The 27,902-nt window shown below is 39.5% G+C and overlaps 1 long non-coding RNA gene across 1 annotated transcript; it reads left to right on the forward strand.

Moving 5' to 3' along the window:
- Positions 1-6,364: 6,364 nt before the first annotated feature.
- Positions 6,365-27,075, forward strand: LOC113007648 (uncharacterized). The gene is made up of 2 exons (XR_003269927.1): positions 6,365-8,605; positions 26,267-27,075. It is a non-coding gene; the product is annotated as an uncharacterized LOC113007648 (long non-coding RNA).
- Positions 27,076-27,902: the final 827 nt, after the last annotated feature.

Below are 27,902 nucleotides of genomic sequence, written 5' to 3' on the forward strand. Positions count from 1 at the left end.
CAATAGAGCCAAAAACCAATTCACACAGACTGTGGCACTCCCCAGTCCACGGGTTTTTTTATACTAATGACAGTTTGTGCATGGGCTTTGTGGTGTTATAGTAGGACCAATATTGTGTAATTAAACTGACTTGCCCCTCAGAGCCCATCCCCTCTCTCCACACCACTTTCTCTGCCCTCAGATCACACCACTACTACTTTAAAGACTACCTCGCCTCCTTCTTTTGTGTGTGTGTGTGTGTGTGTTTCTGGCTTCCTGGCAGTCTGTCTCTCTTATTCTCCTTGCTCTGCCTTCTGCGAGCACTTGTGCTAGCACGGCAGTTTGGACGATGGTATAGCGGGTGTGTGTCAAACAGCACCTTCCCTCTGAGAAAAGAAGCAAAGGGAGGGCTGCAGGGAGGTGGTGTGTGTGTGTGTGGGGGGGGGGGGGGGGGTTGTAGTGAAGGGGGCTGCACACACACTCATACACATAGCACAAACACACACACATACACTGCATGGTGATGTCATCTAAAATGACATCATCCCATGGAAGGGAGCCAAGGGACCTGATGGGTTAGCATCCTCCAGTGAGTTACAGGGAGAGAGCTAGAAAGAAACACACACGCACAAACACACACACACACAGACTTGTAAATAAAGAAAAAGAAAAACAGTAATGGGCGCTGCAATACACATTGTCACAGTGAGGTGAATTTCCATTCTTTGTCTGCAACAAGACTGCTTCTTGTTATTGTTCAGTCTTCATAGAGCCACGCGTCTCTCTTTTAGGAATATTTTCTTCATTTCCATTTGCAGGTGTTATCGTCCTGAGGGAAGTATGCATGAGCGCTGCTAAAGTGCAGCTTGAGTGCAAGTGAATCAATACCAGAGCGCTAACACAAACACACGTAAATACATAACACACACACAAGCCCGTGCATTGCAGAAGTGCATTTACAGTAAATCAACACGTGTTACATGCATGACAGTATGCTCACATGTGTACACACATACTCAGGCTCACAAATAAACACAGTCTTTTCACACATTGTGTTTCTTGGTAGGGACACCTGTGTCTCTGCGTGTTCCCATTGTCGTCCACTTGGCTGTGCTGTGCTCCACACTGTGCTCCCAGCATGTCCGCCATCTGAAACCAGACACCTATGGACCAGCATCCTGCTGGAGTGATACAACTCTCCATCTCTGGAGCCACCACCGATGCCAGGGATGTTCCACTGGGCACACACTGATGCTTTTCTAATCTATGACTTGCTGTTTGTTAGCAAAGTTGTCATTATCAGAACTTTGTTTCTGGTCAGTTCTTTTGGAGGTTTTAATGAACCATGCTGTGTTTACTTTTTAGGGAGTATCAAAAGATGAAAGCTTGAGTTTCTAAGACATGATGATTCAGTCTTCCTTATCACTCAGTCCTGTCAGAGGGAAACTGACTCAACAGTATAAATAGAGAGGCACGTAGTGTGGAACAGAGAAGAGCAGGGATGAGAGATAGGAGGGAGGGCTCATCGTGATGTGAGGGTGTGAGTCCACACAATGGCAGAGAAAATTTGGTCAGGGATTATCAAACAAAATAACTGGCAAAGATGAAATTGTAAAATTCTCTTTTCCCCATGAAGAGCATCTATTCTTGGCAAGGTTATTACTCACAGCCATGTATCAATAAAGACCAGCAAATGCATTCAAGGGCAATGGGCTACACAGAATGGATGGTCTTGTGCTCTTTTTTTTCAACTTCAGCTTTAACTAACTTATTAAGATACACTTGGAACAGAGAAGAGGAAGCCGGCAAATTTAGTGATTACTTCCCCTTTAAGTTGTTGTGTGGTCTGTGGAATGACTGCTTGCATGCTAGGTATTATACTGTACTTAATGTATGAACAGCACTTAAATATAATTCTACTTTTGGGTGTCAATGACTTTATGAAAACGTAAATGTTTACTTCAATAGGCATGTTTTCCACTGCCATCCCACTCCACACACACAGCCTATTTTTGATCCTGTTCGGCGTGCCCTTACCCGGTCCAATCGCCATCCACTCTTTCCTACCTTCTTTCTTTTCTCCGCAGTATTGGTATGGCAACATTGGCAAAGACACACTCCTACTCTTTTCCGATCTTAGTCATAGGCCTCACTCATGAGGCACCAGCTGAAGTCCTCCAACAGTTGATATGTTTGGTCACTTCCGTATAGTTTCCCTCTGTGCCTTTATCAATCTTGCGCACACAAACACTACTGTACAAATGCAAATGGCGCCTGAGTCCTGCTCCCGAGTGAGAATAAAGAGGAAACACGATTCGGTCTAGGGCAATTTGAGCCAGCTCAGAGGGTAAGTTACTTTTGCATGCATCTGTGTAATATTGGGTTCGCATACAATCCTGCAGTAACACATTTTTATGTTTCTCTGGGGTCTAAGTTATCTGTTGATTCAGAATGTTTTGACGGACTGAAGAGAGAATAGGACATGGAACTCAACACCCCGCACCAACCCTCACTAACCCCGTACTCTGAATATGGGACACATTGAGGGTCTACATGTGTTCCACTTCCTGTCAGCTTGTGTCACATTATGCGTTTTTCTATTACATAACCCCCTTTGAAATATAAAACACATACGTAATAAGGAAATGCTGGAAATTTTGCAATGTACGCGTGATAGTTGCACTCACACTCGCACAGCTATAAAGTGGGTAATCCCATGCACCAATACCATACACAGCATATTGAAGTCTTTGTTTTCGGTACACATGTGTACACATAAATGATGACACATGGTCCTTTATATTGTATATCACACACATGCTTATTTGGCATTTGTTTCTGTAGCTCATACATTAACTTTTAACTTTCCTTTCTTAAATTCATCTTCTTTTGCATGAAGTTCTTGCTCCTGTGATGGAGTGTGTACCTGTGTGGGAGAGCCCCGCACAGCTGCGCTTCTGAATTAAACAGCACTACTAAATACAGGAAGTGCTGACTGGGTCATACCAAGTTTTGTTTGTCTCGTTTAATCCAAAAGTTGTTGTGGATTCGATTGCAGTTACGTTAAAGTAACATTGAAACTAAGCTTTGTTTGTTTGTAATTAGATGATCTGCTACTGTGTGTTATCTGTGTGTCTGGTTTGTAGGTGTGGCCAGCCAGTATTTAAGTTCCCCTTAGTCAGTCAGTTGATGAGTTGGTGAGCAGTTAGTCATGTTACTCTGATACCTTATGCTGGTGTCACATTGTAACACCAGTATAAGGTTAGTTTGTCCTCTTTTAAAGGCCCAGAACTGTGATTTGACTCTCAGCATTTTTGGGTCAAATAAAACCAGTTTGTTTTAACTACTACGCTGTGCTCCTTGTGCCAGCTCAACCCTTCGCAGTATGTAACAGTATTGAATTACACTTCATCTGTCCTTGAATTCAATTTCCTTCTCACAGCTATGATGAAGTTGTTTCAGTTAAAGCGTGAGCTACAAATAAACTCAGCTTCATGACCTTTTGTTTTAGCAATTCTTCAGGGACTGCATATAAGTTCTGATATTAAGATTTTATTGGTGGCTTTTAAAGTGCATTGACTTCAGTTGGAGGAGGGGGAGTTGGTTACAGGGCCAGATGTGCATGTAACTATTGTAAGATGGGTTTGTAAAAACTCCTCTTAAAGCAGCTGGAAACAGTGCAATCACTGTAACTTGCCTCTATATTATGCAAGACTTCTGCAAAAGGATACATTTTTACAGAACAATCTTTTAAAATTAGTTAGTAATCTTTTAAAATCACAGTTTATTATACTACATAGCACTTTGTTTTATCGAATCCTTGGATTTCATTTCATTGTGAGTTTATTCTATTTGCTACATCAATGTATTTCATATAATGCTCATTTAGTTATGGATACAGCTGTAGAAAAACCTAAATCCAGTCGAATCATTAATGAGCGGGATGCTTAAATATTCAGATTCCGACCAACTGACAGTTACTGCATACAGGACATCTCTGGATGTAAGTTTCATTGGAGACAAAAAGATGGAGAAACCTTCAAACTTCGGCAATTTGCCAATATTTAAAAAAAAAAAAAAAAAAAAAAACATAATTGGAGGGGTCCAGTGGAGGGCATGCTCTCGACTAAATGGCCAACGGTTTATTTAAGGGGACAAATAGGTCAAACACTCTCTAATTATCCCTCAATGGAAGGCAAGGATTTTCTCCTTTTTTCCCTCCTTTTCTTTCCTGTGTGTGAGAGCACAGCATCGTTCCAACTCACCAACCAGCGGTCTCTGTTGACCTAGTTCTGCTCTGGACACAGGGTGCTGTAGAAGGGCCAGGCCTCACCCTCTGTCTCCACTGTGGGCCGTAGACACACACACACAGCCTGGTACATAAACATAGTGAGAGAGAGATGCTATATGCACTCCCATCCATAACCTCTCTGACATTTTATCCATCAGGTTAATTGAGTGAACATCATTGATCTTGGATGTGTCCCCAGCTGACAAGGATACCATTGACAGAGTGACAGTAGTGTTTGCATGCTGGCAGTGCATTTTCAGTTTATATGAAATGAGTGGAGGGCATTTAAAGTGTTGACAGGTTCTTTGGTGTCTATTTATATTTTTTAAGAAAACCCCAGTTATTCTGAAGCCATCATACCAGCACTGTGACTAAACTGATGTCTAAATTTGAGTTGAGGCTAATATTGATCTCCTGGTTTGTTTACATGTGTAAACAGAGTGTTTAAGAGAGCTTTGAAATGTCCACTGGCTGCATAAGCAACTATCTAAAGACGTCTTCACAGTCTGAAAAGCTGCAGAAGCGCTGAGACGCTGATCTCGCTCCCAGACGCACACCACACAAACAAACACCCAAACACAGAAAAAGGCTCGTGTGTTTTTTCGTTTTGAGTCATATAGATTCCTCCCACACAATATGACCTTTCTGTTGCAGCTCATATTCTAAATATCTAAACTGAGTCAAACAAAAGGTGTGCTTTAACTGCCATGCTCTTGCGCAATTGAGCGCGCTCCTCTAATGCGCTTGGTCATGTTTTCCTGTTAAAAAAATGCTTCAGATAAATAATAGATTGCAAAGTGAAAACGGGGACATTTTGAAAACAAGTGTTACAAAGTGCAAAACGAGGGAAAACTTGGACGCAGTGGGTTTAGCTTTGTTTGCTTTTCCACTTCTTTTTATAACCATTTTCCGGTTTTCAGTGAGTTAAGTAGCGTTTATGCTCCCTTTGTTTCTATTTTTAAAATCCAGAATTTAAATCTTAAAAGCAGGTATGTTACACCTCTCTTTGCCAGGCACTGAGGAGGGAGTTGTGAGTCCTAACGGGTTTTGATCGGCTTGGAGTTGATCACAACGCATCAAACGCGCCTTTTACGCGCACCTTTCTAAGCTTTATTTTCAGTGGGTCCGCGATCGAGTGTTAAAGAGGAAAGAAAAAAGAAAGAGAGATCACAAACCCACACAAACTGTCTCGAGCAAAAAAAAGTGTGTAAATAAATAAATCTCTCCACAAATATCACAAATATTTTGGCGCTCTCTTTGCAGCCTTTTACTTCATCGATGACCTTTAAGAGGAACCGCAGCCTGTCAGATAATTGTGCATGATTACGGTTTCTTCTTTGCATTCTGACTCTGCATCAGCCCACACATCGGGCAAATATTCAAATACTGCTGTATAACTGTGAGCGTGACACTCCCAAACACACACGGACGCAGAGAAAGCGTTTTAACAATTCTTCACTATCAGCTAATCACTTCAATTTGCGCACAGAAAGCCGGAATCTAAAGTTCTACACTGTCAGTCTGTGTAAATTATAATGGAAGCAAGTATCAATTGTTTCATTTTTTGTGTACTGAGCACTCATCATTCTGTTTTTTTGTCTGCAAGGCAGTTCGCCTTTTAAAAGAATATACTGGCACCGTCAAGATCAGTAAATAGAGTCTGTATAGCATCTTTATGAGATTCTCCTGACTTCTTATTCATCTGAATATTTGCAATTTATCGAAACGTGGTAATGTAATTGATGAATGTTCAATTTAATTTTCCTTTTGCTAGAAGAAAAACGAGTCATCGCCTGTTTTAAGTATTCACAACCATACGAAACGATTCGGGTATTTCATTTGGTTAAACTCACTACATAAATGTTCATAGTTATCCCAGCACAGTAAATACTGTACAAGAGCTGCGCAAATGCTCATTAAGTCCAAAGGCAAAAAGAGAGAAACAACATGTTGTGGGTGTAAAGCAAGCAAATAAACCTTAATCTACACATTTTTTTCCTTTTGCTGTAGGTTTTTAATATTGTTTTCTAATAACACTATGAACTTACAGCCCATTTCTTAGGCAGTACAAGATGCCTTGCGGGGCGTGCGAGACGTCCACCTGTCAGACAGACAATAGGGATGACGCATTAAACAAGCAAAATCAAACGTTCTTCTTGCATTGCATTGCATTGTTTTAAACGTGTTAAGCTCACCTTTTCATTCTGGATGCTTGGCCCAGTGTTAATTGAATTGAATTAGTTCCTCTGCTATGCAACTGGACAACTTTTCGAATGCATACTTCTTATTTACTCTTGCTTCTGCTGCTCTAACAAAGTGGATGTTGGCTTTCCAACACATCTCTTTCCACGCAATGAAAGTAACATCTTATCCCACAAATAGGATTTCTTTCAAACTTCAGTTCTCGTATCATCATCATGAGCATTTTACCCACGTCAAATCTTTCCAGTCGTGTTGTTTGTCTTTTGGACTAGTGCTTCTGATCCAAGTTAACCCACTCATGCAGTCTTCACAGTCTGTGAGGTCATGCGTTTATTGTTGTGTTGCTTTGGCAAATCATCTGTCACGGGCCTGCATTTTGATGCTATACTTGTTTACCAGCGAAAATTCAGTTTCAAGGGAGTTTTGTGAAACCATAAGAGCAGGCCTCACACTACAGGCCTGTTTTGCACTAGGAATATCTTTACCTGTTTAATAATGTTGTTTTGTTGTGAGAACTTTGTCGCACTCATCAGAGATGCGTTTTGTGATTCAGGGTTGTTGTTCTTTTTTTAAGAAAAAGAGAGAAGAAGAAGAAAAGAAAAAGAAAAAAAGAAATCATCCGCAACCTTTGAAATTTACTTCCTCTTCGCCGAACTCTGCAGCGTTTTACTTATATCGTGTTATCCACTTTATCAGAGCCTCTCACGTTGTCAGGTTAACGTATTTTCAAGGACATTGAGGATTTGAAGGCAGAAGTTGATTTGGGGTTTGACGCAAAAATGAACCAAGCGGACTGTCTCAAGCATATGCTGGTATGGTCGTCAAGCTGGAGGAAGAGAAGGGCGTCTTGATGGTGACTTCACTGACACCAACAACTTCCTGACGCAACGCTACTGTAACAGCAGCGGGGAAAACAGCTCACCTTTTCATCCGATGAACCAACATGATCCTATTTCTGCATAGTAAGCCGTCTCAGCTGCTTTTCTCCTCTCCGTTCCAGGAACAGCGGCGGGCTCGTTGCACCAAAGAATAGTCTGCTTATGTTTATATTTTTCACATCATAGAAAGTGCCATCCGTTACGCCGTACTTGTTGCACAGCTTTGCGATCCCCTTTGTTGTTGGACAACGGGAAATCGGATTACCTGGGTTTCAAGTGTGCCCCAAAATTATTCTTCAATCTTTTCTGTTGGCGCGGAGAAAGTGAACTTTTCTACAAATCTATGACAGAAAATAACACATCGAGGGAGAGCAAATGGTGGATGGGATTATTGCTCAAATGCAGTCCAGCTTTTACGCTGAAGGAAAGCTGAATTCGTTTGACAGCACAGGGTTGTTGTTTTTTTCTTTCTTTCTTTGAGTGGTAGAAAACTGGAGGACTCCTACTCCTTGCTGTGGGGGGTAACGCGTTGCTCAGTAACGCGTTACCGCCCTGCACTGTCCGGAAACTAGTTTGAAGTTGAAAAGGCGTGTAGGCTGCACGCGTTCTGCTTTTGAAGACCGTGGCTCGGCGAAGTAACAAAGAGAAAGCCCGTCTCTGCTGTGCGGCTCTGTGCAGGAACTCAATTTACCGAGACGCACTGTATGCAAATGCACCCGTTCCTCTACACGCGCACGGGCGCACCGACCTGTAGTAGCCTGATCTTGGACAGCCTATCGGACCCGGGCACCGTGTGCCTTGTAGCCTTGTCTGCTTCACTTTGAAGAGATGCTGGTCGTCCCGGACACGTGAGCTGAGCTGTTGAGAAGACTTTGTGGCGGATTTGGATGAGGGTTTTTTTTTTCTCTGTGCGTTAATGGCCAGGCGTGCGAACTAGGCTATAGTGCGCTCAGATGTGTGCGTATGTATGTGTGTGTGTGTGTGTTTGTGTGTGTTTTTTCTTTCTCTCCCTCGGTCGCTCTGTGTATCCACCGCTCCGCCTCCTCCCCCCTTTTCGCAACATTGACGCAACCAAAAATACTGGAACAAAAGAAACAACTTCCTTGAAGCTTTGCTGAAACTGCACTTAGTCGGTGAATAGAAGGTTGTTGTCAACTTGCCTGGATGAAAATGTCGATGTGAGGGTGTCACCAGTGGCCGGCTGGCAACGAGAGAGATGCAGTCGATTCCTCTGAAACGCGCCCAGGCTTATCCAGTAAGTGCTATTAAACATTCAGTAGAGTAATTTCAACTTTTGCTGTGTGACCTCTCGACTAGTTGAGTTTGCTGTACGCTGTCAGTCAACGCAAAAATAAAGAGTCGTTTTGGTCGATTCTCCGCGACGCCGGACACAAAGTAAAGTCTCTCTGAGGTAATGTTGGCGACCTGACGAGGTAGAGTATAAGTTATATATTGTGGCAGACGTCGTTGTGCACGAATGACAAGTTTATAGCCTTCTCCTTTTCAACAATCCGGCTCTTAGGAGCCAGTGACAACAAGGCTTTAACTACACTGCTGTCAATAAATAAATAAATAAATAAAAAAGATCCGTCAAATGTGAACGAGACATCAGTTTGTTTGAGGCAAATGTGACGGGGGCACTATTAGAAATAGGTTGTGCACTAGCAAGTCTTGAACACGGGCTACCAGTTTATTATTGTTATTCATGCAGCAGCCTTGAGCTGTCGCCGGTTGCACGAAGATCCCGGTGATCTTCAAACATGTCCACAACGGAGCAGCAATGCGAGTGTTTTTATTGATTCGATTTGCTGTCACCGTTTCAGATGATGTGTCTAACTTTGCTTTTAAAGCTTCGGTCCGCAGTTTGGGGCGGACGATCACTCCGCTTTGTCGCGTCGCTGTTTTTTTACTGCATGAACAAAGGACTGGATGGAGTAGTCGGCTCGGCACAGAGCGTCGGTGGAGAGCAGGCGGGCTGTTTACAATAATAACACGATAGCGGTGACGTCACGCAGACTGACAGCAGCCTCGGCCAGTGCGGAGTTCGCGTAGCCATCAGCAACACGCTATATTTGGAAAGCGGTTACATCATCGGGATACAACAGTGGCCCGTGGGGGGAGGGACTTCCGCAGGAATTCTCGATTTGTAGTCCAGAAGCAAGACAATGAATAGGCCTACATCAGTTGTGTCTTTGCAGGGTGAAATCTAATTATTTCAGACCTTCTTTGGATTTCCATAATCTGCTCACACTCTCATATTTCTAAGATGGTGTGAGAAGTGCCTTAGACACTCTTTATGACTGTGGTACTACAATACCAGTAGGTTCAGGTAACATATAATTGAATCATAACATCTCAATGGAAAATGTAAGGAGACTATCTCCGATCGGCATTCTTCCAGTGTATCTGCTAAAATTGGGGGTTTGGGGAAGGCTTGCGAGGCCGAAGTTGACTTTGCATTGGTGAATAATATTTTCCAGCCTACTTAGTAATGTTTACTCCCCCAACATAGTAAGTAACGGTTCCCTAGTAGTAGTAGTAGTAGTAGTATTGCTATGATACCTGCACCTCTTTTTAAGTCAACTTGAATATAAGGATTGCTCCTCTCACACAGCAGCAAAGTGACCACCAGACGTCAATAAGCAGATTAACTGCTGCCTGTCCTCAGTCTCCTCATCCATAGCTAAAGTGCCTGAGGTGAAATGAAAGAAATTTGTTCAAATTTTGTCAGATTTTATATACAGATCAGCATCGGTAAGCCTACTACATGCTACACAGTACTCAGAAAGCTGTGGACTCCAAATCGGCTGCATAGAGCAACTTTGTTGCAATAACACACAATCTGCTTTGTGGCAAGCAGCATCACTGGTTTCCACTTGCTATACTGTTGTACACAGTGGTAACCTTTGAGTATTTAATGTATTCAAATGTAATGTTAGATGAGTATTTTCTTTATTTCAGGCATCATTAGTACCAGTGATACGTTCTCTGATATCATTCAGTCAACCTGAAACCAACATTTAATTGAGTTAAGCGTCTCATACTCAAATCTAGACACTTTGTTTTTATAATAGCACAAAGTCATTTATTAGTAACTTGAATTAGATGTGATTGTATGTCCCTTTAATGTAAACAATGGCATCATGTTTAATGAATATTGCCCTTTCATCAGCTTACAGCAGTTAAGAAAACAAAACAAAAAAAATTATTAAAATCTGCACTAATCTAACTAAACTGACTTATTTTCAGAGCTAGAAAGCATTATGCTACCTAAGGACTGCCGTGACTTCAGTGTGTTTCCCATAAACCTACAGGCCTGTGTTTTGGCATCAAAGTATAGTACAGTATGTGAGTAGTGTAAATTCTCATTTTCTCGGGTATGGAAAGCAAGAACAGTATTTGGTAATGTTCCGAGCACATTGGGTACTTGAAGATTAAGTAATAAATAAATAAAGCACATTAAAAAACAGAATGTTCCACCACTGTGTGTATATCATTTTCAATATATTACTGTCATTCCAGTATTTACTTGTTTCACAAATATACATCATGTAAAATAACAGCTTTTTTCAAATGTGGTCTTGCATGCATCAAAAGTTAAAAATTTTCGTATAAATAGGCTTAATTGAAATCTTTCTGGACACAGGTAAAAAAGTGAGACAGACATAAAAGCAACATAATCTCAACGCCGTGACTTATACAGTGTGAGCGTAGGAATATTGCTCAGTGCCAGTAAATACAGTTTATGAAATCTGTCAGAGGCAGTAGTGGTTTTTAGATACATGCCATTACCTAAACACAGTTAAATGTCATAGATAGCATCTAGCAGAGAGCTCGCAATAGACTGTCAATAAAAGAAGGACTGGCCAGAGGGATGTTTTTATTATGTGAGTCTCCTTTAGTCTTTTGAATGCCACTAGAGTTCATAAATGATATTAGACACTCTATAGTCATTTTAAAACCGTCTGCTTGGCTTTGTGAAGCTTTCGCAGAGACTTTTTGGTGTATTTCTTGTTCTAGTGACTCTAACTGTTACAGGATTTTAATTTTAATGTGCTAATTTGATTAAGGGGCATGCAAATATGCATATAAAAATGATTTGTTTACATTGTTTTTGTATAGTTTGGGTCTTAGAAGACCTGTGTTGATCCTGCTGTTCAAACAGTACTTGGCTTTATCTTTTTTGTCATCCTCAAATTTAATGATAAAGAACATAAGCCCAAATATATCGGCAGTCATCAGCTTGAGGCAATGACCCAAAAAAAAAGAAGAAAACACACCTAGACAAAGTGCTCGTAACACCCAAGGTAACTCTACTGCCCTAAGATTAACTCTTGCTTCTGTTTAGACTTCTCTGTTATCCCTCTCACAAATCTGCCTTGAAAATAAATAAATAAATAAAAATAGGTGGTGTGGGGTGTGGACAGTTTAGTTGAGATTTTTTAAAAAACAAACTACAAGTTCAGGAAGCAGCATGAATAATGTTTTGTTGTCAGATTTATATTTAAACCTACCTTGAATGGAAAACGGCTCTCATTATGTTACACACCAACGAGGCCACTTTGACTCAGGATGCAATAACACATGTCAATGCGGTTATGCTCTATTTTTTTTATTTTTCATCCATCAGGCATGGGATCATTTGGCCTTTTGGCACATGACTTCACATTTAGTCTGGAAAACACAGTGTACTCATCATCAACTGGTATCAACAGAAAAAGTGTCCAAGAACACAATTTTAGGATGAAAATTAGGCGACTTGTGCTGGCTTTGTGACTGATGCTCGTTGTTTGCAGACTGCATGGAAGTCTTTGCTTATCCTTTGGCTAATATAGAGAATTTCTCTGCTTTAGCCTAGCCTTCTGTGAAATCCCTTTTTCTACTCTATCTGCATTACCACCAGGACAAGTATAGTTTGTCCCCATAATTGTCCTCTGTTAGTGATGTCGCTTTAGCCTGTCCAATGAATTGTGCCCACTTAATTTGATTGCTGTGAGAATGTGTGTAAGCTTATGGAGTGAACAAGTGAAAAGGGCTTCTTGTGCTGTAACATCTGAACTTGCTGGCCAAGCATGTGATAGTGTTTAGAAGAATTCTGGCTGTTAGAGTTCATCTTTTTCTCTTTTTTTAAAGTGAATTTTGCGTTCACCTGAGCAAGTTATCTGTCAAGTAACTTTATTGAGCGAAAGTTTGTCATAAAGCAAAATAAGAAACATTATTTACATGCAAACGAGTCGCATGCATGTGTGGAGTGCACGTGTGTGTGTGCCAAATTTTAAAGCACCCAAGGGCTAATGTGACCACCTTTCAGCCTTTGTGCTAAAAAAAAAAAAGGTCAGAGGTCTCTGTTGTGTTTTCAGGATGACCTGCTAGTGACTATTAGCCATTGACAAATGTGATGTCCCACAAGTGTGCGGGCCGGACCCCTCCAAAGGGGGAGGTGTCGTAACACGCCCCACGCTAACCTCCGAGCCAACCCCACCTCAACTAGTGCATACACACACGCTCTGCCCTGCTGACAGGAGCACAAGGGGGCAGCTGCTACAGATGTCTAGAGGGGGAGGGGAACCAAGGAGACATCAATGGAGAGTCTCTAGTATGGAGTTTTCTGTGGGGCTCATTGTGTTCTCTAAAGACCAAGACGAGGGCCATGTTAATATAGTATGCCTATGGTATCTTCAGCTTCGTTTCAGGCTGCGTTGGTCATAGGGCTGCCTCGTGCATATGCTGCTTTCAAAAGGCACTCTACGTTGATCCATGCTGCCAAATGTTCCTAAATGTTACACAGCTTGATATTTACCAAGAAGAGTGGCAGAATAAGCGGTTTCTCTCCTTAAAAGTACTGTTTAGTCTCGAGTCTAGGATGAGGTGATATTTCTTTGATTTTACAGTGTGAATGGATCAGACTGTAATTAAAAATTACGATTATCCAAATTACACCGATACAGTGGGAGAAGGGAAAAAAAGAAGAATTAATTTCACAACCTGCTCTGTTGTGTTGGTTGATTTAATCCAGCAGGCAGCAATGTGCCACAGAGAGCTGACAATGTGCGTACACTCTCCGATCTGCAAACACCTAATGCTCCTGAGCGACGTTAAATCGCCTGCAGTTGCCCAAAGTTGACAGAAATGCTGCAAACTTTGTGTTTTCTGTGCTACATAGGTGTTTATTCCTGATTTAATACCACCCTTGACCCTCACTCACCCCTTTTGGGTGCTATTAATGTGCTTTTTTTGTCTTTTGGGTTTATTTTTTTTTTAAATAAAGAACAATATATTCAGTCTGTTACTACTGCCTATTTCCCCACCTTTTCATATCACGCAGCCCCAAGTCTGGTGGTGGTGGTTTTGGGGGTGGGCCTGTTTTTGAAGCACATGAATCAAGTGAAAGAACCAAAATAATGTGTAAAAACCCCTCACTGAGTGGGTAGCGGTTGAGTGTAAAAGCCAACCATGCACACGAGTCATCTAAACTGAAATCAAATTATGCTGAACTAAAATTACCCCAGCGTAGCAACTTTGCAGCCAGGTTTGCCTGCAGTGGTCAAACACCATGATACGTGACACTGTGGCTCTTGTTCGGCGCGTCTACCAGAGGACAAGGGAGAGCTCCACTCTGTCTCAACCCTCAAATGAAGAGATGCATTATGATGTGGATTTCATTTAGGCCTGCAAAAAAAAAGGGGGAAAGAAAAAAAAGAAAAAAAAGCTGCCGTAGATAACGGAGCAGTCTGAGTAGCATGGCTCATTTGTGTAGTGACATGTGACTTGTGTTTTCGTGAGTCATAAGGATCTCCTGCCTAATGGAAGGCAGTGTGTGCTCATGTGACGGTGACACAATGCAGGATGAACTGTATAGTGTTCACCAGAGCTCAGCTTGGCTACTGTTTTGGCACTGCTAATAGAGACCCATGAGGGTCTTGTTAATTTTTATCCTAGTGAAACCAAACAAACCACAGTGTCGGTCACTTTAGGGTTTGGGCGATGATGATTACGCTTTTTTGTTTGTTTGTACACTAAGGATCAAAGCTGGAAGCACTGCAGAAATGCATGCATGCACTCGTGTGTATGTTTGTGTGTGTGTGTTTGTAATGTCTATGAGTACTGCATCCTATTCTTCCCATGGTCATAGTGGTGTTTTTGCTGGCTCATCCCTGCCTCTCCACATGCCTGTTTAACAACACAGAGCTCCTCCTTACTGGCTTCCTGTCCAAACCAGTTTATCTGTAAACAAGTGTGTTTTTTTCCTCTCCACCCTATTGTCCACACTACACCAGAATGCATACACAATGGGCGCCCTCTCTCTCCTGGTCTGCTTTTGTACTCAAAAAGTAAAAGGCATTATGTTTTTACTACAATATACTGCAATGTAAAGAAATTATGTGCTTCCTGAAATGCTCTAAAGACATATTAAGTATTTAAAGGTCATTAGCACGAGTCAAAATGACTTAAGGCACAGTTAAAAACTAATAGCCGTTGCCGCTAATTCTTTTTTCCAGTGGAACCAACTGCTCACATAGCAGGTGAATGCTATGTGTTGTTATTATGTGTGCATTGGGATGAAATGGCTGTCTCTGTTTATCTTGCCTGAGGTACACTATGCTACAGTAGATGTGATAACAGTGGGGTTATTGTAGTAGAGCCCAACCCGTACGTGCTTTGGCTACCGCATGTATACTACAATGGTACGTGAAGTTATAGAGTGTTGCCAATCTAATCCTAAATTGAGAGAAAACGGTAATCCCATTACTTACTTATAGAAGGTGTTATTTTAACAGAAATGTCCAAGCCCACTTTAAAAGGCGTAGAAATAAATCAGTGAAAAGTTCAAAAGAAAAAAGTGTAGCCTCGCTAAAAAGGAAAGTTAATTAAAATTAGGCACAGCAATATGATGTCACAGCAATTTAAGATAAGAAAGCAATGTTTGAACTGTGGAAAATAAAACAAAGCCAACCTCAGAGTGTGATTGAAAAGAGTTAGGAAGGAGGACTTTAACTGCTGTCTGAGCCTGTGTTACCTTACTCAGTCAGTGCTTTTCTTTTTTGCTCATTGTTACATTAACATTATTTGGTTTGCATCTCCATAGCCTCGGGACTGTTACTTGTTGACCTATAACACAGATGTTAGACTTCTGTCTACAGTATGCTTAATTTGGCTATTCTTGTCTTTGATAGGTCTGTCACTCCAAGGCAAGCATTTTAGTGCTAACGGCAGATAACCACACCATCCTATAAATGACTAACCGAATTTGAATAGACATTCATAGTGCTTATATGAAAGATGGTAAGAGAAGCATGGGAGAAGAGAAGTAGAGAAGTATTTCAAATTCTTATGCATCCGTAGGAAGATGCTTTTACATGCTTTGCATGGGATCGATCCTCCTATATACAATATTCTATGGCAAGTATAATTAGAAAGATTGCTTATACACTGGCAAAAGCCTTAAGAAGAAATAATCAGTGAGTTGGAAAAGAGCAAACTATTGTAACCCCAAGCATAAGTGCAACATCCTTGCTATTTTGTTGTGGGTCACTATGGACTGAATTTGCTCAGTGTAGCCAGTACAAATGGATATAGTTGCAGGTGTAAATAACTGTAGCTCTCAGTAAATGTTTATTCCTGTACAATCGTGCCTGGTAGGACACATTATGCGTGTATTTCTAACGATATAGATTTTATTCTATGAATATAGGCCAGCTTGTATTCTGTTGATTTTTTTTTACACACAGTCTTTTATTCCCACTTTTACTATGTATTTAGACAGACTGCAATGTTTTGTAAATAGTGCGCAGTCTCTACTAAGAGTATTCGTGTCATATCAGAAATCCTCGTATGAACTAGTTTGAACGAAAAGGGTTTCCCGTTAGTTGCTGCCGTAAAAGACACTGCGAGGCCTTGAAGAGTTAATTTGTTGATCGCTGCGGTGGGCTGCGAGATCATTCGAGAGTGCATTTTCAGCAGCCAATCAGCAGGCAGACTCGACACCGTATTTAGCCAATAGGGCGAATGGAAGGCTCTATCGAATTTGAATGAGACAAGTCTTTCGGCGCCATTTTCGAGTGAACAGCGATTGCCTCGACAGCTGCGGGTAGAGGATGCTGCGAATGTAGAAAGCTGTTCCGAGACGGGGGGGGGAGAGAAACCAAGCGCTCAAAAACTGCGCTTTTAGAGAAGGAGTCGTGTTATTTCAACGGAAACAAAGGTAATTGTAGCCTCAAAATATTTAAATTGATTTAACTGGAGTGCACGAACGGACTTAAGGCGAGGAGTACGTGGAAAAAAGACCGCGGAGGGGAGACGTTAGCCATTTGGCCAGCTTTGTCAGCTTGTACTTCTTTAGCAGCTAGCCTACTAGCTTAGCGTGCTAGCACGTAGAGAGGGATATCTGACTTTGCTGCACTGTAACGGTGAAAAAAAAACGAGAGCGGGTCGTTTTAGTCAGGAGATGAGGAGGAATTATTTGGGTGAAAAAAGACTTGATGGGAAATTATACCACACTGAAGACGCGCTTCAATCGATTGTTATTAATCAAAGTGAAACTATAATGGACTATTTATTTTGCACTGGAGCTCAGTTTTGAGCGGGAGGTGTAAAAGCTGCCAAGCTGGAACAGAGGCGAACTGCATTCGGCAGTGTCAACAAATGCACACGGCACCTACGCTGGCTTAGGAGGGAAAAAAAAACCCGAAAGGAGACCGGAACAGACACAGTGCTTTTTGTAGGAACTTAATTTGACCAAGCTTTTTAAGTTAAGACAGGCGTTTTTTCCGAGCTGCTAAACTGCATGTGTGATGTTGGAAGTGTTTTGTGGATCGTTAGACAAAAAACACCTGGTAAGTTTATTATTATATCCCTGTATGACCTATATCCCTGTAATGCCCGCAATAATAATGACGGAGTTTTGTTTTATTTCCCTATCTCTGTCATGAAGTGGCTACTAGAGTTTTTTTTCTGTTTGTTTGTTTCTGGCCGTTACTAGTGACAGGTTGTGTTATAATGCAACTCCGATGACTAAAAATATGACTTTATCTTATCTAGAGTTGAGTACTTGCTTTAAATTTGTGCCTGTCAATATATTCTAATGCCTTAGATTAATGTAAGATGATCCGTGTGGCTCTTAGCCAAGGGACAACAATCATAACTCGCGACATGATGTTTCTACTTTAATAGCTGTGTTAAAGGTTTGACGAATGGCTGTCACAGCCACTAACGAAGCAATAAAGTTGAGGTAAGGTTAGATTTACAAAATAAAAACGAGGAATTGGTAGTTGTGGTGATTCCCGTGGCATGCTGTAATGTTAGGGTATTCGGTTCATTGTAGTTTGATGTAAAAGACTTGGAGCCACTGCTCGCTGCCTCCCTTTGCCCCTTCCTTTCTGCTCTTACTAGCGTCGCAGCAGTTTCTGTGTGCCATGGACCCTGATTTAATTCAAATAGAGTGAACCGGGGAGGGGAAACTGCGTGGTCTAACCTCTAACGAGTGACCGAAAAAATGGGCCCAATCATGACGGGTAGGGGCTATTTTGTGACCTTTTTTCAGTATTATATTTATTTAGTTTTTAAAAACGAACAGGACTACTCGAGAAATAAAGCATATTGAAGGAAAAGAGAGGCTCTATATAATTGCGCGTCTGAACCCGCCCTTCTACTTCCTTCCAAGTCGAGATCGGTTTAATATGTTACATAATGTGAGGCCTTCGTATCTTTTGCAGTGTAGCCTTTATTCATACAACTACGTATTCACATTAGTAAACAGGTGATCTTGCTTAAGTTTATTTGGAAAAAAAAACTCTTTCAGATGAGGGATCTACAGCGTGTAGGCACCCCTTTCCATTTTTCTTGAAATGCATATTTTTTTCTAGGGCCATGTCTTACTAATAGCATTTTCCCTGGATTTTTATTTTGTCACACATATTCTGCAGCAGTAAGTAAAGAATTGTTTTAGGTTTGCATGACTTTGAATGAAAATGTAACTAAATGGTTGGAAACAACAAAGTTGTCTTCTGTGGAATTGCATATTACACCCATAGTATGATAATTATTGTAGAAGTGGGGCAGCATTTTTAAATGATTATTAATTTATTTATTTTTATAGTGAAACTTCTAAACCAAGATTTTGTATATTTTTAAGGGTAATTGGGTTGTGGAAATGAGGGAAAGCCCTTTCAAAGAGACATCAGAGCAAAGAAGTGAAGGAGGAGAAAATTACTGTACAGCATCATCTGGTGTGTCAGGCTTACAAGAATAGTAGAATTTGTGGGATTATGAAACTCTTTGAATAGTACGACTTAAAATGTGACAGGCATGTGATCACCCGTGTTGGGAATAATGCAGTACCACGTAGTGTACGAAAAACTGGAACTCTATATTTAAACCAAGTTCCCATTTCATTCTACTGTAACTGCCAGTTTGAAATTACAGGTTTTAAAAATGTTTCATTGATAATTAAACCATATGTTACTCCTACAGTGTCAAAAAGGCTAATTGGGTCACTACACTTGAGCAGAATTAAAGAATGGGTGTAAAGTAGAGCTTGGACAATGTAGGCATTTAGACACCTAATTGTAAATATTTAATGGGATTCTTAACATTTGTCTATCTGCTTATTTCGTACTAAAAGTTGAAACTGTCAGCCTGTCATGGTGTCAGTTTAGCCAGAGAGGCAGTAAGTTTTTAAGCTATTTAGTCAAATGTTTGTAATACTTTAGGTGGATGAGGGTATTGCTGAGTACTTGGTTGTTAAAGTGTAATTATAAAACAAAGTCACACTGAAAATGTTTTGTTTCAAAAATCGAAAAGTGATAGTGATTATAAATGACACTTTGTTTCAGTGTAGATTATTATGAAGTGTTTACAATATCTAATTTTGTCTAGTTTAGTTGAAGTGGGCTTTAATGTTACTATATTAGCTGCAGCATGAGTAGTTATTTGTGATATTAGTATTGAAGGGGGAAAGTGAGAAATTGCACCTCTAATGTCTAGAAGAGAGCAGGCAGCACCTTGTCAAAGTGAAATTTTATGATCAAAATATAGTATCAAAGTAATATTTGGACTCTTGCTTGCTGGTAACTAGGTTTTAAAATGTTTCTAATGTGCTCATATAGGTAAAGTGGGTGTAAATATTTACCTCATTCTTTTTCATTTTAGAGTTACAATGCAGCATTATTCTACCACCCCTCACAATCCCTTAAAAAATATTAATGCAGTGCCTTCAGTTGATCTCTATTAAAAGCTACAGGTTTATGTTTCCTCCGTTCTGTGGTATTTGCCTTTTCACACTCTTTGCAGAGCACCGATGTGCTGTTTCAGACATTCTGTGACTCATCATTCTTCAGACCCCTCTGGCAAAATAGGCTCCCACCCCCCATTTCCTGATAAACTGTGACTCTCTACTTGTACTTGCTCACATGTGCTGTAGCCAGACTGCAGAGACCCCCACCCTTCTCTCTCTCTCTCTTTTTTTTTTTTTTTTTTTTTCTTTCTTGCAGTGCAAAGTTGATAGTATTCAAATTTGCTGTGATAGGGACAGCTTTCGATCTTTCTTTTTTTCTTTCTTTCTCTCTCTCTTTTTTTTTTTTTTTTTTTTTTTTTTTTTTTTTTTAAACACTTACTCGAGGAGTTGGCCTTGGCTTCAGCTCTGCACCATTAAATAGAAGCTGTCAAATGGTCAGTCACTTTTCTGGAACAGTTTTAAGCACTGGTCATTCTAGTTAAGCCTCAAGCTTAGATGTGATCTTTTGAGAATGTGTGCTGATTTGCATGATGATTTTTCTCTTTCTCTCTCGCTCTCTCTCTCTCTCTCTCTTCCATCCTCCAAAGCATATAGTTTAAGGCTGATGGTACTAGTTACAGCTGCTAATTGCCTTGCCACATCTTTAAATACTGCCCTTCTATTGGCTTTATTATTATTTTCTAAAAATGTATTTTTGCGTACACTAAGTGCTATAGTGCATATAGCCTTACATTTCTTTAACTAAAAAGTTGTAAGGTTAAGCAGTGTAAGGATTAATTAATCTGACTTTTTTTAAAAAATTGTCAGTTTTATGTATAATTGTTATCGTTTCATCACATTTTTTTTGTAAATCTGTTCAGTGGGGAAGTGCACTTTTGAGGTCATCCTAAAGTACGGTCATGTGTCTCGAACACTGAAGTGATTAGGCTGGTCTGTGTTCAGAATATTAGTCATTTTAAATGGTCCGGTACAGCTCTCTAAAACATGTATCTTTAAAATATATATATATATACATTTATTTATTTTAAGTGAAGTTGTGCCTCAGACAGCACGTTTAGAAAGGTATCAGCTGTTACAATGCTAGGGAATAATCTACTTGATGATTACATTTTAGATTTTAGGTAAGTAATATGATAACCTGCTGCAGCACCACCAGTAAGATTAAACATGGCAAGAGTCTGCCTCCTGGTTAGACACATGGTGTTTTCATTGGTGTTTTTCTGTGGCACAAACTTTTTTTTTTCTGTTTTTTTTTTTTCCCCACACAAGGGTTATAGAGTATCTCACGGTATTAACTAGTATGCTGTCAGATTGAAAAGATTTAATTATCCAAAAATATTCAAGGCATTTTTATGTTATTATTTTTATTTTATTGCTCTAACACAAATTACACCTCACCCACTACCCCCAGTAAGGGGATGTGTTTGTGTTCACATAGACCAGATATTTTCATACAGTGTGACAAACAGTGTCTTATTTAGTTAATGTTAAGTTTTAAAACTATTTTGGTTTATTTCCAACAGTAATATAAACCCATGTAATTTTGGGTTTACTGCTTTATCTTGTGTCGATTCACTGGTGTGTAACTGTCACTCTAGCTGTAAGCAGATAAGTCGAGCCTAATAAGGAACCTGGTGAAAACGACAATCATTCTTGTAATGTTTTGGGGTTTTTTGTTTTTGTTTTTTTAACAGACTTAAAACACACAATAATCATAATACACTGTTTGTGTATTTATTTTTTTTATTTGTGTTGTTTAAAGTCAGCCAACTGTAGCAAAACTTTACATTTTTTAAAAGCCTTATTTTTGGCAGATAAGACTTTTGCTTGTGTTGTGTGCTTAACTTTTTATTTTTTTTAAACACTGAACTAGGACAAGTTACTAAATTTCACCTAGACATTTGTGCTTTAATAAGTAAAACAACAAAAACGAGTATAGTCTGTTTGTGTAATTGCTGCATGAGTGTATGGGTGTGTGATTCAACTCTCTCTCACTTTGCCTTTCCTTCCTCTTTTTGCCCCTCTTGCATATGTAAGCATGCACATTCAACATACATGCTTACTTAGATCCTAATTTCAGTCTTACTCATCGATCTGTAAGTACTGCTTGAGTGTAATGAAAAAACTTCAAGCAGCCATTTTAAAGGTTGTGGTAGTTGGGATTTTTCTTTCATTTTTTTTTAGTATTATTTTTTTTTCAGGGTAGTTGGAGCCCAAGGTTTTCTTAACTAACCTCATGCTGTTGGTCAACTATAAATCGGGTTCTCAGGTCGAACTTTTGATATTGCATCACAGTTTACAGCATTGTCTGCATCCTGTTTATGGCTGCTCTGTCTTTTGCGACAGGAGGAGCAAACTTGAGAGAGTTCAAGTATAGGAGTAAAAAACTGGAGAGACCAGAAATGTATTTGGGTAGTACTTAGTGGTACTCAGTTGAATTACTGTTTATATTGTAGTTCAGGTACAGCAGTTGTTTGGATTAAATATTTCACCACACATTGTGGACGTACTTGTATATTTAGATGACAGACACTGCTGTTTGGCATGGGGGAGTCTTACAGTGTGGTCCGTACTTTCTCTGGAAGTGGTTAAAAATGGCTTTAACTATAAAAAAAACACTTAAAAAAAATAAATGAATGGAACAATGAGTCAAATTAAGCTTTGCATATTAGTTGATTGTTGTTTGCACCAAATTAGTTTGTTTGAAAAAATATTGCTGGAGCTTCTAGGGAATCCCAGTCACTGCTTTACATGTGTGAGTGGCCATGCAAATGTAACTGGCTTTTCTTGAATTAACACATACTGTCATTACAGTGCTTTTTTTTTTTTTTTTTTTTTTTTTGTTTGTTTGTTTTTCTAGAAAGGAACAAAGCAGTTCTTTATTGGTCGCATCCTTGGACTGCTGTGAACAGTAAAACTATTCATCACCTTCTGAGTTGCTCTTAAACAGCTCTTAAAGGTAATCTGCCTCTTTTTTTTTTTTTTTTTTTTTTTTTTTTTTTCTTCTTCCCCCCATGACAGTTGATACCTTTGTTATTTTGTGGACTAATCTTTTTTGTGTGGAGATGGTGAAAAGATCTCATGCTGTGTAAATATTGCCCAGTAGTTGGTGAAACATTTCATCATTAATTGTAAAGCTGTGGCACAGTGAACACAGTATATTTTTACCCTGTGCAGTTGTCTTGCCATATGCAGAACAACAATGATTTGGCTAGGCTAATCCCTGATGTTTATCTGGCTTACATGCTACATGAAACGGATTTGTAATTGGGTAAGGATATAGCTTGCTTGTAAAATGGAGAAGAAAATGTCTTAGTGTGGTTCCATGCACTGTAACTCTGGGATGGCCAAATAGTTTTAATCAGTGATATTTTTGCAAAGATGGATGGATGTGATTGCTGTTCCCTGTTTTTTCGCAGTTGATGATTTCAATGCGGATCTCCCTTTACTTTGTGCTTATACTTGCAGAATACTCTGTAAAACAGACCAGAAGAGGCTAACCCAGACCACTTGATCTGGGGAGGTGATGGGTTGTCATGTCCATGTCCCTTTTGCCCTACTGGGTGTAGGAGGTTACTTGACCTTTCAACCTTGGGGTCAGGTGACTCTTTAAGGTCATTGTATGGGTAGCAAGTGTCTGTAGGAATGGGTTAAAAAGGCTGAGCAGAGAAGATGACATGTCCGGGCATGCTTCCTTTAAAGGAGAGAGAGAAAAATAGGGAGAGGTTGGAGTCAGTGATGTGAACAGTTCCACCTGGACTTGGAAAGAAATGATCAGCTTATAAGGAAATTGCACAACTTACCTGGTTTGTTTCTTTGTGTGCTTTTTGTTAAGTATTTTAGGTTTGTTTGATTGCAACTTCAGTGTAGATCAGGCTGTTCTGCAAAAAAAATGGTGTGTACAAACTAAATATGAGATGAGAAAATTATACATGATTATTCTGCAGGAAAGTAGATCCACTGTAACAATAGTGGGCTGTCATTGTTTTTATAACTAGCAAAACCTTTTTGTAAATCAGTGAATTTATTTTTCTCACAAATTTATTTATTTTTTATGATTTTAAAAACAATGTCTGATGTCATTTCTCACCTGCAGTTTTGCAGAGCACACTCATGTCTTCTGTCAATTTTTTTTTATTTTATTTGAATGGCTATTGCAAGTTATTCCGTTTACAAAGCTTAAAAACGGCAAATCCCTGTGATCGGGAAGTAAGTGTGTGTAGCATTTCTGTTTGAAGACTAGTGTCTAATTTTTGTTGCACTCCTAACAGGCAGTGTGGACTTTATTAGCCTAGGACTAAAACAAGAATTTGCACCACAAATCTGGCAATTGCACAGTCCTGGTTTGTAGTTTTAAATTAACAGCAGCTTCAAATGTCTTAAAACTCTGTTTTCTTGGTAACAATCTTATTTTTATTCTTTTTTTTCTTTTTTTTTTTTTGTCATTTAGGTGCAAATTTTTTTTTTTTTTAGGTATGCATGATATCAACTGTAAAATTAGAATTGAGGAAGTGTTTAATTTCATACTGACTTGGCTTGTACTATGTTTTTTTTTTTTTTTTTTTTTTTCCCCCATGTGTTTTTTTTTTAATGTTAGGCAATAAGGGACATTATCTGTGAATTACAGGCTAGACTTCTACTTATAAACTGGGTAAGTAGAAGAGGAAAGTGGAAAGGGGGCAAAAAAAAAATACACCACACTAAGTGGTCTTCACTGTTTTTCCACCCACCTGCCACTCTCAGGTAGGTCTGGCTGAGTTGTGCTGTTGCACCTGTGTTGACTACATTGGGTTATGCAATTGGGCTGTAATCATGAATGCCTCTCATTAATAAAGGTGTTTAATTTGCCTGAAGTCAGAATCACGCGATATCCTTTAGATATCAGAAACTTTGCGGTAATGGCACAGGAGGTAAAATCAACATTTCTTTGCAGGCTGGTATAACAAGTTTTAGTTTGCCAGTCATCATAGTTCAAGTTGCATCTGTTTAACACTTTATTGAGAAATACAACATGTTTGGGGATTTTTAAAGTCAAATTCAAATTAAAGACTTTTGTCTGTTACAGTATAACAGATGAAAGCAGTGCCTTTGTGCCACTATTGTTGTTATCCCTACTCACACCTTCATTATCACATGAAGAAAAATGTTTGTGGCTTTTCTTTTCTTTTTAGTCTTTCATGTGAACTAGACTGGAGTTTGTGTGAGAAAGAAAACAACTGCCGAACTTATCAGTGTCTTTTTGGAGAGGAAGTATGCAAGAGACTATCAGATTCAGGCTATCATGTCCATTTCAGACTAAGGTCATAATTACAGGTCCATTGAGACCTCTAGTGGTAACAATTGTTGGCCTAAATCTCCCATGGGATTATTATCGGGATAATGTTTGTTTTAACACCTTCTACATGTTTTAAGATTTAAATGTTTTGTTGACATTTACTACAGCAGCCTAAAACTTTTTACATCAAGGGTGGCACATTCTTCAGTTGAAATAACTGGAAGATATTTTATTTGCTGAGCTGTTGTGGGCAAATTGCTGCTTTTTTTTTTTTTTTTTTTTTTTTTTTTGCATTTTCATTTGTATTTGCTTTCATCTACATTTCAGATGACCTATTGTGTGCTGGCTCCTGAAAAGGCAAAATATCTGTTAGTATTCATGTGAATTTTATATTTGTGGTCTCTCCATATGACCCCTTTTCTTTGTTTGAATTTTGATTTTTTAAAGTAAGCTATTATTCTTATTCTTTTGATTTTTCCCAATTTTAAGATGAATTTTAAACCTAAGTTATTTTCAGTAGTTTCTATGGAGCATGAACAGTGAACTGCACTATATGCTAGCTTTACACTTGGATGTTTGAACATCTGCCAGTAGCGCTAATGGGAGTGGAATGAAAATGCAACAATAGTTTGCAAGTTTACATTAGGGAGAAATGATTTCTGACTTTTAGAAAAGTGCCTTGTCAAATAGTTTTACACTGCTGACATAAATCAGTCCATGCCTTATTTGCAAGGGTGTAAATAAATAGTCATTTAATTTTGACTCCTACTTGTGTTTTTTAATAAAAGTAGATTGCAAAATCTTTAAACTTCAGATGTAACACTATAAGTACATTACGAAGTCTGTGGACATTGGTGCTCCTATAAGCTGCTTGGCTCAAAGTTGAGGGGAATCCTAATTGTAGAGCATACAATAATATTTCTGTATTTTAAATGTGGCAACAGTTTGGGGAATACGTCTTCTAGTTTCAACAGTGCTTCATGCATTGAGCAATATCTATAAAGAAATATATTTCCAAGTTTTGTGTGGAAGAACTCCACTGGCCTACACACAGCTCTGACCTCAATCCCTTTGAACAGCTTGTGGATGAACTGGAGGCCGACAGCTAGCCAAGGGTCCAGGCCTTATCATCCAGCATCATTGTCCGACCTTACATTGTGGTTAACTGGTGCAAATCTTGGCAGCCAGGCTTTGAAATTGTGATAAGTGATTTCCTGGAAGAGTGCAGCAGCTTAGTAATGCCCATACATTTTTGAGATGAGGCTTTCAACAAACGCAAGAGTGTGAAGCTCTCCTGTCCACATACTTTTCAGCACAAAGAACACTTTAATACTTAATGTTAATATTTTGAGAATGACTTCTGTATTATATTAAACCTTTTCTCTCTCTTTTTGTTTTGTGTGTTTCAGATGCCGAGTCTCCATGGCCACTTTAGGAGAAGACTGGAAACTTCAATCTGATTCTGGTGATCACCTGAATGTCTTTAGGTGGTTTAAATAATAGGTAATGGCTCTGTATCCATCCGTAAACATGTGCTAAGGATTAGAAGGCCAGAAGATGAAGACAGCGCAAATAACACAGAAGCAGAGACTGTTTTGAATGGAAGGACCGCAGCAGCAGTTCTGGTGATGTTGTAGCAGCACGGAATGGTTTGTGGGTTATACTGAGATGCAGGCCATACTGTGCTGCCGCACTAAAGCCTGAATATACTACATAGCTATTATCTCACAGTCTCTCCACCAAACATACTGTTGCAGTGAAAGCTTGAGGTAACAGGTAACGTACTGTCACTTTTGCATAAAACAGTAGTCTTTACTGACTTGAATTAATTTCTCATAGCCTTTCTTCTCCCTCCCCCCAGCTGTGATGAGAAAGTTGTTTGGGCTTCCCCATTCTCATTTTCTGGTCGCCTTACTGTAGCAGCACGTAAATATTGGAGTTAACACTCTAGCTGAAGTCTCCAGTATTGATCGTACTGCTGAAGCAAAGCGGGCCACTCACAATCACAGCAACTAACCACCACTGAGTGTACTCAGACCACTCAGGTGGTGGCAAACAGAGGCTGGCCTTTAGAAATGTTTACAGGTACAGGTTGACTCACTGATTCTTACTTAATGTCTATTCCATATTGTGTTGACATGTAAAATATGTATACTACATTTTATTACACTTCACTATTATGTGTAAACCTTTTGAGAATAAAAACGTTTTAATTCTGTTTTGTCTGCAGTGTGTTTTCAAGTTGTTATGCTAAACTTTTGTCGGTGTGGTGTGTTTAGTAGTCTTTAGTTTAAGGGACAGGAAAAGCGTTTGTGTTCCTGATAGCGGAAACTATTAACGAGGCTTTAAGAAGCGCCGCCGTCCTTGGAGAAGAAATGCTCACAATGGCCTGCGTGGCCTTTCTGCAGCGCTGCTGGGATATTTGGGCCTATTCAGCAAAGCGCAGTGACAGATTTGCTTCGGATTCAAATCGTTACAATCATGCTTGGATTGTCGCCCAAACACCAGGAGTGCTTCTGAAAAATCAAGATGAATTCACTGTCTGTAGTGTGTTTAAAAAAATTAAATAAAGAAAAAGAAAATACGGTTTTTAATACAATTTGGGCTCAGTTTATTCGATAGTTGTTGTTTTTTTAATAACTTGCTTATAGCGGTCAGAATTTACCTTATATTCTTTTGCATTATAACTGCCTTTATATTTTTAATCTATAGCGATATATTTTGTGCACTAAATCTGCAGTTGTGCTCGGGCGGCGGGCTAAGCCCTCCATTTTAAGTCCTGCCAGGATGATGCTGACGATGATCCAGATTCAGACTCTCATAAATAAAAAGCGTTTAACTTCGATTTACAGGCCTTTGGTATAGGATCGTTTAAGCTGGTTAATATCTGTATTCTTTCAAAACATCACGTAGGCTTTATGTGAATGTATAAATTAGAAAAGATTAATAGAGAAGTTGAGTGCGTTGTTACACTCCTCTGTAAAGTTATACATACCGGACCTTTCCGTTTTTTTTAAAGTTTGTATGAAACACAAACTAAGTGCT

Source organism: Astatotilapia calliptera, chromosome 16 (genome assembly GCF_900246225.1).
Source record: "Astatotilapia calliptera chromosome 16, fAstCal1.2, whole genome shotgun sequence".
In the NCBI taxonomy this organism is placed as follows: Eukaryota; Metazoa; Chordata; class Actinopteri; order Cichliformes; family Cichlidae; genus Astatotilapia; species Astatotilapia calliptera.